This window comes from Corvus cornix, chromosome Z (genome assembly GCF_000738735.6).
Source record: "Corvus cornix cornix isolate S_Up_H32 chromosome Z, ASM73873v5, whole genome shotgun sequence".
In the NCBI taxonomy this organism is placed as follows: Eukaryota; Metazoa; Chordata; class Aves; order Passeriformes; family Corvidae; genus Corvus; species Corvus cornix.
The window spans coordinates 25951227-25963570 of record NC_046357.1 but is presented as its reverse complement, the minus strand read 5'-3'; the positions used below and the strand labels follow the sequence as shown (position 1 = coordinate 25963570).

The window sequence follows — 12344 nt, the reverse complement described above, 5'->3', positions numbered from 1 at the left end:
CAGCTGAGATGCCAGTATTTGAAATTTTGGCCATGTATATCTTTAACATTTATATGATGCTGCTAGCCAAAAGTCAGAAAAGAGGCCAGAAAGTGGTGTGTCAGAAAACTGATCTTACTAATATATTCTCTCTCTTCTCCTTTAGTAAATTGAAATGACACTTGTTTTCTCCTATAATAATTTGAAAGCATTTAAATTAATTCTTTATTTAAGTTTTGTTTTTCAATTAGCTTCTTAATTGCTCACTAATCAGTTACAGTATTCTCATCTCTACCCTTCAAATCCATATTTTTCTCATGCGTGTTCTTCTTTATGTACAGAGAGCTTTAATGTAATTTTGGATCAGTTTTACTTATGATATATCAATTTTTTTTTTTTTATTTATTTTTTTTTTTTTAGTTTTTAGCTATCAAAGTCACAAGTCACTGATTCTCCCCACCCCCATTCCCCCCACAATGATTAGATTATTTTGACAATATCCAACAGGGTATGAACAATAACTCTTAAAATCAAATAGATATTTCAAATATATGAGGAATGAAGCTTACAGTTCACTTATGTGTTTTCATGCTAAAATGTTTGAGAGCTCAGAACTCAGCAGAAAGCAAAGAAAAGACACTATAAACATGGCAAAGTGAAAATTAGTTTTGCATTTGAACAGACACTAATGAAAATTTCTCTAATACCATTCACATTGCTTTGCAGTCTGTGGTAGTTTCCCCACCTTCCTCTGCCACGACGAATGCGGACTTTATGTTCCAGTAGAGCGAACCCAGCTTTCCTGATGCTCATCCCACTTTAAACTTGCCTCTGTTCTGCCAGCCTTACCTCTCTCACCTTCTGCTAGTGCCAAGGTGTCTTAAGAATCACCTTTGTATTGATACACATACGGTAGCTTCTTCAAAAGCAAATAGTTGTTCTGGCCCAGGATCAGATAAAGGCACTGTGTGAATTGGCAGCAGAGGGCTTTTTCCTTCCCTTCATCTCCAGTTCAGTCTGGTGTGCAAGGGAACAGAGTAAATTATCTCCCTTGTCCTCCTTTAACTTACCATGGCATAGCTTATTTCCTTCTTGTGCTGAAAGGCAGATACTTTTAAGAAACAAGGCTCCACCTTTACCCACTTCTCAGGTTTGGCTGCCTCCAGCCACCTTTGTCTGTCACAGGACATTAGGCAGGCATTCCTTCTGTTCCCTGTCATGTCCAAAACTTAAGTAGCATTTGTAAACAAAGTTAAAAACATTTGTAACTGGGATAGGTAAAAGGTATTAAACAAGAGCTGTTTAATTAAACAAAAGCTGCGATGCTGGCTTGGATGGCTAAGATTTATGAAAATCTCAATTCAGAACTATTTTGCTAGACTGAGATCACATCTAGGAGCCAGCTGATGAGTACAAGGATTTTCACAAGAGAACATTTACTGCAAATGAAGGAATAAGTGTGTTGGCAATTAGAGACTTTTGGGGAATATAAAAGATCAGCCCCTGAAATTGAATTTAGATGTGACTGTTCTATTTTCTGTGATTGATCAGGCTTGTGCAATGGCTCAGCTTTTCATTAATGTTGATGGCTAGACTCAGGGCCTCTGCCACTTCAGCAGAGGGAAGGCCACTTGAATTCTGCTTTCATTCTCCTTTTCTTATTTCCCTGGGATTCAAGGGTCAGCAATCAAAGTGCACATCAACCAGCTGAAACTGAAACTTTTTCTGCCTCACTGAGCAGACTCTGAAAAAGCCCAGGCTGCATGGATCATTTGTATTGCTATTTGCCATTGCTATTTATCTTACAAATAGGAGAAAAAAACATCACCTGCATTAGTCCTCGCATCTTGTATGAAATTATTTCTCATGTCTGTGCAGAGCATCTGTATTTTATGTTTATCCTATAACAAGTAACGATTTCCATAGTGCCTGAGTCATTCAAACACACATAAATACCCTTCAGATGGAGTGAAAGAGCTAGCTTAGGTCAAGGGTGATCCTCATTTATGGGATAGACTGTGAGTCATTTGTTTCGCCATAAGCAAAAGGATTATCATGCTTCCTGAACCATTGAAGGCCTCTCAGAATTTATTCCTAGAACTTCTCTTGGGTTTTATGAAAACTTTAATCATTACAGCATCTTAAAAATGAAACAAAACTAACAAAAAACCCAACCAAACAAAATAAAAAACTAAATAACAGTAACAAAAACAACAAGGCAAAAGTAGGATTTGACTAATAAGTCAGGAAATATCCTTCTTGAAGTTTATGGAAGTCAATTGGCTAAAACTTGAGGAAAATGGCACTCTGACTTTTTATGCAGTCTACCCCATACTTTTTTTACTTCTAGTATGGTATTTTTTCTCTCATCTAAGGCACTTGAAATGTAAATAATATATGGCTATCTTTAAGGTCCCATCCAACCCAAACCATTCTATGACTCTATGACCTTTTCTGGCACAACATGGAACCATCTTCTAAGGAAATTTGTCCTACAATGTCACTGTTAAGAAAAGAACAGCTTATTTAGGCACCACGTGATGAGTGGTGGAGTGAAACTAAACAAAGGGAAATGACATATTATGAGCACCAGAAAGGGCACATAAAGAAGTGATACATCCACTTATTCTTTCTCCTGCTTTTTTCTAGACCACCTCTCTCCAGCAACTGCTTCTTGCTTTGTTATTTCTCAAGCTATTAATGAAACCTGGCAGCTGTCCTGCTAGCTACCTGACTCTTTGGTTAACCAGTTGGACAGTGTTGATGAAACCAGCAGCTATTAACACAGAGGCATACATTTTCATCTTCATGGTGTGCTTGGGCTCTGCCTGCCAACAGTCTTTAAAAAAAGACATCTCCAATTACCAGCTGAATATTTTATTTTATTTATATTCATACACACACAGGCACACAAGCCTGACACACATTTTCTTTTGATTTTTATTTTTACTCAGCAAAAAAATTATTAGATGGTTCAGTATGCACTTGTATAAAAGCTGTAATTTGTAGAAGGTTGGACTAAAGGTGCATTAAAAGAGAGAACACCGGTAAACTGCATTTGCATGGAGTTGTTTCTTTTTGCTCTCACTGCTGTGGTTGATGTTTTATTCAGATGATCTCTAAAGACGCTTAGTTAATTAGCTCAAGGAAGCAACACAAAAATTTACGTTGGGTCAGGTAATGAGTTCTGCAGTTTCAGTTGGCTTCCCTGGGTGATTTAGCAGAACAGCATTATGTTTTCTCTTGGCCTTGGAAATCCTCAGGCTTAACTCCCAAACTTCAACTTGAGCACTCATAATATCTGATATCTAACTGATAAATTAAAAATGACAGAAGATGAGAAATGGAGAATAAATTGGCTATTCCGAGTTCAGCACTAAAGGACAGCAGCTTGGATGATTCACCTTCAGGGACCAAAGGCAGAAATAGCCTTTGAAAGCTGAGTGCTCTCCCTGAAGGTATCTACCAGCCAGTGTGAATTTAAAGGATATACCATCCCTGGCTTGATTTCCACTGAACCATGAGGGTCAGTGGCAAGCAGTTGGAAAGGGACTCCTGCCAGCAGGAGTCCATCAGGCAGCTGGCAGAGGTGGAGCAGTGCAGGCAAAAGCACTGCTTGGGTCATTAGGGACACACAGCGTGCGGACATATGTCAGTGGTGCCAATTACACCATGGATGTTACACTGTATGCAAATAGAAATTAACTGTATTTTCAGCAATAAGGCAACAAAAAGTCCTTTAGTTTCTTTTCTTCCATTCATGTTATGTACAAAAAATGCAAAAAGAATATGATTAGCCTGTGTTCATACCATTAACCCACTTTATTACAGTGTTTTAATTCCTGAAGGAATTTTACCTGTTCTCTCCTTTTATTGATTGGTAGAAAATCTCGTATCACTACTGCTGCAGTTGTTTCTGCTTCTTTTTATTTTTTTTTTTCTGGACTCCAGGGCTTGTCTCTTTTTTCCAATACTGAAAATTACTTAATATCTCAGTTTGAATATGGCATAATTTCCCATTTCTCTAGAGAGTGTGAAAAGAAAAATACTGAAACAAAGCAATGTCTTCATCAATTTGTTGGAAAAAATGCAGGAATAAAGTAGTTTATTTTTCATGTAAGTATAAATAGAGAAAAGGTTATGACCAAAAAAATGAATGTTCAGAGAGAGAATTTATTTTGCAGAGTGGAACTTTTATATTGCTCTCCAGTGAGGACTTGCATTATTTATTTAGTCATATGAAATTTGTCTCAGAAAAAAAATACATTGGAAATTGGATTTCCCAGATGACAGACGGTATCATTAGCATAACTTGCATTAGTTTCACTGTGGTCATTTCAAATTTTTCTTTTTTTTCTCTTTTTTTTTTGTGCGAAACAAAAGAGAAATGTATTCTTTGTGTGGGGTTGTGTAATTGTTGCCAATCAGGGCAGTATTAGTGGTTACAAATACCCTTAAGAATGCCAGACTACTGAGTCGGCTAAAAGCTATGTTGATCAGATACTAGATGCAGTCTAGCAGTACAGGAATGATGCTCAACATAGATTCATTCATTCACATCAAGTTGCATTTCCAGTGTACAACTGTACTCCGCAATGCAACATCACTTCCACTACTAATGGTATTTTTGTTATGTTAGATAGCTCTGTACAACATGGGAAAGGCAGTACTTCAGATCTCTGCTGGATTTCTTAAAACCAGAGTCTCACTTGGCCTTTCCCTGTTCATAGGAACTGTCACACAGAGTCAACAGTGTGCCCCGGCAGCCAGGAATGCTATCTGTGTCCTGGGATGCATCAGAGCTGGGCAAGGGGGGGGATTGTCCCGCTCTGCTCAGCACTGGGGCGGCCTCACCTGGAGTGCTGGGGGCAGGTCTGGGTGCTACAATATAAGACATTGAGCTGTTAAAGAGCATCCAAAGGAGGGCAATGGTGAAGGGCCTTGAGGGGAAGCCATATGAGGAGTGGCTGATGTCACTTGGTCTGTTCAGCCTGGAGGAGACTGAGGGGAGACCTCACTGCAGCTACAACTTCCTTGTGAGAAGAGGAGGGGCAGGCACTGGTCTCTCCTCTGTGGTGACAGTGACAGGACCTGAGGGAATGGCCTGAAGTTGTGCCATGGGAAGTTTAGGTTGGATATTAGGAAAAGGTTTTTCACACAGAGGGTGGATGGGCACTGGAACAGGCTCCCCAGGGAACTGGTCACAGCACCAGCCTGACAGAGCTCAAGAAGCATTTGCGCAATATTCGCAGATGCATGGTGTGATTCTTCAGGCTGTCCTGTTCAGGAATAGGAGTTGGACTTCGATGATCCTGATGGGTCCCTTCCAACTCAGGATAGTCTACTTTTTATGATTCCATGGAATGCACTGTGGAAGTGTCTGTGAATGAAAAGCCCAAGGTAGGACTGATATTGAGGAATGGTTATTCTGCTTGTGTCACTTTCTTCCATTTAAAAAATATTTATCAGTATAGAATCATAGAATCAATAAGGATGTTAAAAGACTTCTAAGATCAAATTGAACTATTGGTCAGAAATGTGTGTGTGTATGTATACATACACATATATATATTTATATATATATATACATACACAATATATATAAATATATTTAGGATATAAGTACTTATATGCATGGCTATAAATATCATGTTAACAACAGCCGTTCTGCTACCACCTTTTTCCAAGGTTTTGTATAAAATCCGTGTCTTAAGGTCATCTAGAGTTGGAAGGAGATGATTGTTTTTGTTTTCATTTCTGCCTCGGGTAGCTGGCTACACATTAATTTCAAATGGCACTCCAGAAAATTTAATTCATAACCAAAGTATTGCAGAATGCTCCACTTGAATAGTAAGTATAGAAGAAGAGCTACTTAAGTGTGCATGAAATCTTTTGTCAAATGCTTCATATTTGGGTTGCAGGCCCAGGTTTTGGTAGCAAGGGGACTATGAGGGTGGCTTCTGCAAGAAGCTGCTGGAAATTTTTTCCATGTCCAGCAGAGCCAATCCATGGTGCCTCCAAGGCCAAGGCCAAGCTAACCAGAGACGGGAGCAATGCCTCCGTGATAGCACATTTAAGAAGGGGTAAAAGATTATTTTGCAGATGTAATTGGGGCCAAAGAAGAGTAGGGTGAGAACATGTGAGAGGAACAACTCTGCAGAAACCACGGTCAGTGGAGAAGGAGGGGGAGGAGGTGCTCCAGGTACCAGAGCAGAGATTCCCCTTCAGCCCGTGGTGCAGACCATGGTGAGGTAGACTGTGACTCTGCAGCCCATGGAGGCCCATGGTGGAGCAGAGATTCACCTGCAGCCCATGGAGGACACCCACGCTGGAGCAGGTGGATGCCTTAGAGCAGGCTGTGAACCTATGGGAGGCATGTGCTGGAGCAGAGTCCTGGCAGGGACATGTGGGCCTATGGAGAGAGGAGCCTGCACTGGAGCAAGTTTCCTGCTAGTACTTGTGACTCCATGTGGGACCCACTCTGAAGCAGCCTGTCCTTGAAGGACTGCACCCCATGGAAGAGTATTACCATATCCTGTAGCTATAAGGAGAAGGAGAGAAATCCAGCAGGCAGGAATTGTGCAGCAAGATTGATTTATTTAATTATTTTACAAACTCTTTTATAGACTTTTTCTTCATAGTCTAATTGGACAAAAGATTAGCCACCCCTTGGGGGTGATTGGCTAAAATCCTAAAACATCCATTGTCAAAATATTTTCCTACTGTACTATAAAGAAAGCTCAGCAAGGTCGCAGGCGTTCATGGTTTATAAACTCTGAGAATATCTTCTGTGAGAGAGAAAAGTATCCCACGGACTTAGAAAGTACCAAGAAAAATTCTTGCTAGCAGAATTTTTGTATCCACAGAGTGACCCATGTTGGAGCAGTTCATGGAGAACTGTCTCCCATGGGACAAACCATAAACTGGAGCAGGGGAAGTACTACTCTCCCTTGAGCAGTGGCAGAAATTCTCATGTGATGAACTGACCATAAACCATAAGCCCCATTCCCTGTCTCCATGCATTGCTGGGGCAAAAGCCTGTGAAGGAGGTAAGGATGGGGGGAAAGTGGTTTTATTTTACTTCTCATTTTCCTGCTCTGATTTTGTTGGTAATAAATTCAATTAATATTCCCAAGCTGAGTCCATGTTGCCTCTGATGGTAATCAGTAAGTGATTCTCCTGGTCCTTATCTCAACCCATGAGCATTTTACTATATCTTCTATCTCCTATCCAGTTGTGGAAGGGAGTGATAGAGCGGCTTTAGTGGATACCTGGCATCCATCCATGTTGAAATCACCACAGTATCAACAGTTGTGCAGACTGGAATAGTATGACACTGGCATGTGTCATATTAGAGATGCATCTCTAATACCATCCCTGCCCGGCTCTGTGGGGTCCTGCATGCCCCCACAGATTCACAGGTGGGTTCAGTGTTACAGTTGGTAACAAAGAGTCGAGAAGGGCATTTGCGTGCATTCCGCCAGGAGCATTTATTGCTGCTACACTGTCAAAAGTTGCAGAGGCAAATACCAACATGATCTCAAAACTCACAGTTTTATCCAGGGGTGGGGAAAAGGCGAGACCAGGGAACGGGGACCAATGGGGAAGCTCGGGGGGAGTGATGAGGGGTAGAGGCCAACAGCCAACCGGGGAATTCAAACTGGGATAGATTAACGTAACAGAACGCTGCATCCTGGGAGAATCCTTTTGGGTCACCCTAACATAAAGTGGTTCTTGTTGTACTAGGGACTTGTCTTACTGAAAACTCTCTGTCCCTTGTACTGTATGTTCACCAGCCACCACACATCTCTATTCTTTTAGCACCAACTTTGAGAAATGGTCACATGAGGTGTTTTGAAAAATAGAGCATGGGCCAAATTCCTCCAAAGTTATCTATTTTTCTTCAGAACAAACAAGTTACATGTCTCTTAAGAAGTGATTTATAATTATTTCAGCAATAATTAACACTTTCTGCATTTAAAAATATACCATACATCAAAGGGAGGTATGGTTTCTTCAAGTTGTGCTGAACAATTTTGTTTAACCAGTGAAATCTGGGAACTATTAATACCTAATATCTGGAATATAGAAGAAGAGAAAATTCCAGAAACATACATGTGGCTTCTGCTTTAGCTAAGACACCCATGTCTAAATGAACAGGCTCATTTGATTTGTGTGGGGCTCTTCCTCTAAAACCTATTCAAAAGGAAAGCAACAATAATAGTGTCACCTTGGATTTCTCTTATCACACAACTAAAATTATCTTGTAAGAGTGATCAGTATCACTATTCTTGTCATCCAGATTGGAAACAGAGGCCCAGAGTAGTAAAAAATACTTGAGCATAATTAATCAGCAGGTCTGATAATGAAAGGCAGTGTGCGTGATCTGCGGACTTGAACTTGGCCTTTCAGCATATTGGCTAAAGCTCTCCAACAGTGTTTAGCGTCCTAAGTGTACATTTGTTTCCCATTTGGGCAGCATTCCTTCTACCTGTGCATTGGAGGATGTATGCCACAAGGGACAAGGCCGTTGTTTACTCTTTTGGGTAGAAACTCCCTACTTTGATTTCTTACAGAGCAAAAAATTAGTGCTGCTAGTCAAAGAGGATGGATGTGGCTAAAATAATGAATAATAAGTAATAAATATTTATAACTATAATGAATTATGTGATGCATAATTGTGTACTGTATAATACATAATACAACTCTGTATTGTAGCTATCTACAATATATAATTTATATTATACAATTATAATTATACTTAATTACAGTCATTCTGGTAATATCTCCCCCTCAGTCTATGTACTTTGACTACTCTAGTTTATTATTCAGCCACTTAATCATTGCTGTGTATTCAATATCAGTTTAATATATTTTAAAGGAAATCAGAACTTGTGATTTTGCGTTTGAAAGTCACTTCTAAAGGACAGAAAGTTTCACCCCTCTTATTTTCTGTGGAACTTTTCTGACGGGAAGAAGTATCTATGGATTTGAAGGCCCCCTGACAACTGATTCTTTACCTCCCTTTGCTATTCCCTCCTAATACTAATGGCTCAGCAGCTACCACACAACTCTCTGAGAGAGAAGTCCAAGGACCTTTGCAGACTTTCTAAGTTTAGGAAATTTCCAGGAGAGAGGCGGTGGCATGTAAGTTTCCAAACATAAATAGTTTTAAACTTATTCAACAGATTTAAACTGAGATTAAAGTGTGCACTATCCAAATTCCAGCAAAGTATGAGAAACTGCACGCTGTTCGGCTTGATTTTCTGTAAATGTCCTCAGTCCCTGAGATGTACTGCTTCCAAATTTATAACAATTTAAAAAAAAAAAGTAGGTGGAAGTGTCTGCCTTTAAACACTTGCCATATTATGTTATTTGCCTACAAACAACAGCTTAGATTTTATTAGATTCTTGTGCTTAGTGTAGAGAGGACAAACTACTTAGGCAAAACTAGCAAGCTCAGGCAAGAAGTCATCATAGTCTCAGCACATGGATATTTGAAAGCTCTCTTGGCTCCAAGAGAAAATATGATCAATGCTGAAGTCAAATACTGCTTTTATGGGTAGAATTTCAGCTCCCTCGGACCAAGATAGATGATGTTTTGCAGTGCTTTCCAATTTCAGCAGATAAGAGCCTTTCTGATTGACAGGACTTCATTCACTGGAGGACTTAATAGGGCTGTTGCTTGGTTTATGATAAATTAAGTGGTTATTGGTAATTTTTTTGTGTCATGTCTTATAGAGTGCAGAAGAAAATCAGTATATACGAAAACTAGTTATCCCTTTCCTTCAATTATTTTACTTTACGGCACATTGTGTTACCTCCAGTGCTCTTTTGAAATAGTATTTTCTCTGATAAAATCTGCTGTAAACCTGGCTAAAGATGGAAACACAAAAACAGGCAGGGATGAAGTGCAATCATCAGGGTTTCTCTCAACATCTTTGGAAGAATGGCCATCCCTTATTCTTGAAGAATTTTTTCTTGAATTTTGATACACGGATTAACTTTCTCATTATACCTGTGTAATTCTGAGAAGAGCTGAATTACCTTCAAATTGTACTTGCTTTCTGACATTTTATTTACACTGATATGGATGGGAATTATGGATGTTTAGTACATTTAAGAATCAGTTTCTTCATCCCTGTGATGGAGGGATGCTCTGCTGACTTCTGCTTCCTCTATGCTGCACACTATTTCTGCAGGAAGAACACTGTTGCAAGTGAATTTGTAGTGTGTTTTTCTCACAGCAATCTGGGTCTGATATTATGAATTTCTGTTTCTCTGTTCCCAGTTTTCTATGGTACTGGGTCATGATGTAGAAATCAAGTATCAGTTTCCCTGGAAACAATAACCATATGAGATATTACATAACTTCAGGAGGTGGGGGCTGTAGATGAGGTGGCTTTTATCCCTGCTAAATATCTAAATGGAAGCTGGGGATGGAGTCACCATGGTAGGTATCAGTACAACTTGAGGACACACAGACTGTATACATATGACAGACGCTGTGACTTGGCCATATGAGCCACTTCCACATAGCTGGACTCCCAGGCCCTTCATCAGCCTGACAGTGCTTTGGTCTCAGCTAACAGAGTGGAAACTGCCACCTCCCTTCTCGTTAATGAGAAATGTGGGAATGAAAGCATATACTGGTTTTTGTTGTGTTTTTTGGGTTGGTTTTTTTTTCCATAGGCAATAAAATATTTGTTCTGACACTGCAGTAAGACTGGAACTTCCGTTTAGTCCTTTCTTTAATACTTGTTTGTTCTTTCCTTACCTTCATACATCTTAGAAATAAAATATTTCAGCACTTCTGCTATAAGAAATCTCATAAGCAAATAAAGAATGTACAGTGTTATAGGAATTTATCTTATGCAGTTGGACAGTGTCTGTGATATCAAAAATAAATGGTGGGGAGGAGACAACTCTACTCCCCTGGTAATCAACCATTCAGAGGCTTCATGGGGCACTTTGCAAGAAATCTGCAGCTGAGAAACTGCATTAATATCTCATTACCCCAAGGATGGTGAATGGAGTCTATAGCACTGTAAGGATCGTTCTGCTTCTGCACTCATTAAGGTAAAGGATTGAGAAGAATGAATCAGGAATGCAGAACATTCTTTACATTTTTCACAGCATGGAAAAGTCCAGGTTATCAAAAGGCAGTACTGACAATGATTTTGAACAATGCTGCATGACAGAAGGGATGGAGAGGCTCTGCCATGCACACCCAGCCCCACTCCTTTCAACTGAAGACAGGGTAACATTGGAACCAAATCTGCCAAATCTGCTGCCACTTTGCAAACAGTTTCTTTTCCACTATGCTTTCTAGAAGAGATATAGTATACAAGATTAGCCTTTGTGTGAACTACATGCTGCTTCAGCAACTGTATATTGCATGCTTTCTAAGCTTTCTTCAATTTGTTAGATGTTCTTAACTAACCTGAGGGTCATTTTGACCACCTTATATTTTCTACCTCCAAATCTATCAGAATATCACATTACTCCCATTTTTGCAACACTGCTGAATTTGGTTTTGCCCTCTCAGACAGCTTTAAGTTTCTTTGTAAGTACACACATCATTTTTATGATTCAGCGCATATAGAGCAAATAACAATATGACAGATCTGAATTGTCTAGGTCCATCTCAGATAGCTTCTGAATGTGCCCCTGGCTCTTCGATTGTCTCTCTGTTATCAATGGCAGTGAAATCTTCTCTGCATTAATCTCATAGCAGCAATCCCTGCAGCGAGACTTAAGGGAGAGTCCAACAGAACCAGATTCCTTGTTAAGATTTCAGTGCCTAAAATAGTAATTGGGTATCCATAATTGTTTGTTTCCTGTTATATAAGAAGAATGCAAACCAAATATAACTTCTTGAGAAAGGAAGTGAAGACCTGGGGATGGGGAAAAAGTAATTGTTCCTATAAAATAAGTTATACCTGAAGATGTGAGAGGAATTTATACTGCATATGTATGTATAAATATACATATCCCATATAAACTTACCATAGAAATATATACTCAGATTTCTTTGATCTTTCACTATTACCATTATTGAAAAGCAATTTGCTATGAAAACTGACTGATGCTGTTCTAGAATTGCATCATTCCTCTGAGTTGCTGAGTCAGATGTGTAAATCACCCTCAGTTTTGGTGATGACTAAATTTTAATTCTGGCACTCTTCTCCTGAAGTGTATTGTGTGAAGTACCTTAGATTCTGTAATTGAGTCATTAAAGGACCCTCAGTCTCAAATTGAAATTCAAGAACAAAAGGGAAAGCCTTAGAAAGCTAAACTATTATGAAGGAAATTGAAACTAGGGAGTGAGATGAGGTAAAATAGTTAAGACAGATGAGTGGTGA

At 39.4% G+C, this 12344-nt stretch overlaps 1 protein-coding gene across 2 annotated transcripts in view; it reads left to right on the top strand.

Annotated features, from left to right (window-relative positions):
• LINGO2 (leucine rich repeat and Ig domain containing 2) overlaps positions 1-12344 on the top strand; it is a 499803-nt gene that overhangs the window by 401499 nt on the left and 85960 nt on the right. The gene's annotated exons all lie outside the window — the stretch shown is intronic.